At 42.3% G+C, this 2,123-nt stretch overlaps 1 pseudogene across 1 annotated transcript; it reads right to left on the reverse strand.

Annotated features, from left to right (window-relative positions):
- Positions 1 to 238: 238 nt before the first annotated feature.
- Positions 239 to 1,619, reverse strand: LOC309974571 (heterogeneous nuclear ribonucleoprotein K-like; annotated as a pseudogene). The gene has a single exon. The product of its transcript is annotated as a heterogeneous nuclear ribonucleoprotein K-like (transcript).
- Between the last annotated feature and the right edge of the window lie 504 nt (positions 1,620 to 2,123).

Consider the following 2,123-nt stretch of genomic DNA (forward strand, 5'->3'; position numbering starts at 1 on the left):
GGGGGGATTTGTTTTTTAAACCACCAACAATGAGCAAAAAATAAAATTCACTCACTCTGCTGCTATTGCAAAATTTCAATGTTAGTTTCTGCATACCCTCCCCCAACCCCCAACCTTGTTTGTAAGGAACTGAAACATTATATCTGGTGACAGCAAAGATTTCACTACACCTCAAATGCAGAACGCCTATGAAGCAGAGGAATGTTGGCTTTTTAAACAGAAGCAGATAAAAAAAAAAGATGCAGGACTCCTTCAGTTCTTCACTAGTCTTAGAAAAACTTTCCAGAATATTGCTTCACACTGTTCTGCAGCAAATCCTGTGCATTCTGTATCTGGGCCTGTGTTCCTGTAATGGTAATGATCCAATCTTTGGACCCTTCTAAAGGCTCATCAATTTTGATCGATGCTCCTGACTCATGACGGATTTGTTTAATCTGCTGACCACGTTTGCCAGTAATAGATCGAGCCAGATCTTTGGGAGCAGTTACTTGTGTAGTAATAATAGGTCCACCAAGATCACCATATGAGCCACGATCCCCTGCATAAGAATAATCATATCCAGAGCCACTCTGTGGTTCATAAGCCATCTGTGGCTCTGATGGGCTCCATGTATCTACTGCAGAGTCGCAGGTTTCATCAGCGCTGAAACCACCCATGCCATCATAATGGTCTCCAGGTCTTCCTCTTCTGTCATAGGCCATTAGATCCCCTCCTCTAGGTGGTGGTGGTGGAGAAGGAGGAAGATTCTGAGCTCTGCCACCACCCCGGCCTCCTCGTCCAGGAGGAGGTGGAGGAGGTCCTCGACGAGGGCTCCTATCATCACAATCTCTTCTGGATGGAAGCATGGGACTCCCACCCTGACCAGGAGGCGTTCTGTCAAAACCACCTCTTCCCTGCATGGGAAATCCCACGGGACGTCCACAGCAGTCATCAAACAACATTGTAAAACCACAGTAATCATAGGTTTCATCATAAAACTGGGATCATAAGGCTGAGCACGTCCTTCGATGGGAGACTCTGATATAAGATCAAGGATGATCTTTATGCACTCTACAACCCTATCAGGTTTTCCTCCAATAAGAACCACTCTGTCAGTGGATTGAGGACCACATTCCTGGAAAAGCTTGATTGTTGTCTGAGTGTTCTCTCGAAGTTCTTTGATTTTAGCACCTTTGACTCCAATAATTCCTCCAGCCAGACTCTGATGAATCAACAATCTCAACTCGCAAAGTCGCGTCCTTTATAGTGTTGGTAATTTAAGCATTCCACAGCATCAGATTCCAGCGGGAGCTGGCTGGTTGCAGTGGGTGATGGCAACTGCAGGCCCTCTTTCAAGGTAGGGATGATTTTCTTCAGAATTTCTCCAATTGTTTCAATATCAGCACTGATACTCAGTGTGGCATTGTGGTCTATACAGAGAGCCTTAATATTCTTGCCTCCTTTTCCAATCACTGCCCCAGCATTCTTACTATGAAGCAGAATGTGTAATTCAACCATCTCATCAGTGTTTCTAGATCTTTAAAAGCGTGCTCCTCTTCCATATCTTCAGCAGGGTGTTTACCAAATTCACCATTGGTTTTGGTGTTGGGAAAGGTTTCCTCTGGCTGTTCCATTTCCATTTTCTTGTATTAAAGGAACACACCAATCAGTTATTAAATATATCCTTGCAGGGAAAAACTGAAGTGTTCTGGCCGGGACCAACTGACACCCTAGTGCTGCAGTAGCCCAGATCCGAAAGGAGATGGCCCCAATTCTTTTTGATTTCATATTTTCTGGATATTTGCACCTCAAAGAAGTAACAAGAGGATACATGTTTTCCTTTTCCTTCTTTTACGTTGTGGCCTTTGAAATTAATGCTAAAACATATCAGGCTTAAGAGTAATTTCCCTGGATTGTTTTTCTTTTTCTTTTTTTAGTGGATAAACAGATATTGAACCAATTGGCATTGAATTGGCTGGGAAATAACACATTTCAAATTTAATATCTACATGAAGTGACAGGTATTTGGTAAAAAGATAGATCAATAGCCCAAAGGTCAAAATTTTCCTTATGGTACAGACCAAGAATAAATTATTTTAACTTCTGTAAATCTCCACATCACTTTAAACATTTTAAATCTTCTT

The sequence above is a fragment of the Leucopleurus acutus genome (assembly GCF_964270905.1).
Source record: "Leucopleurus acutus genome assembly, chromosome: 18".
Classification (NCBI taxonomy): Eukaryota; Metazoa; Chordata; class Mammalia; order Artiodactyla; family Delphinidae; genus Leucopleurus; species Leucopleurus acutus.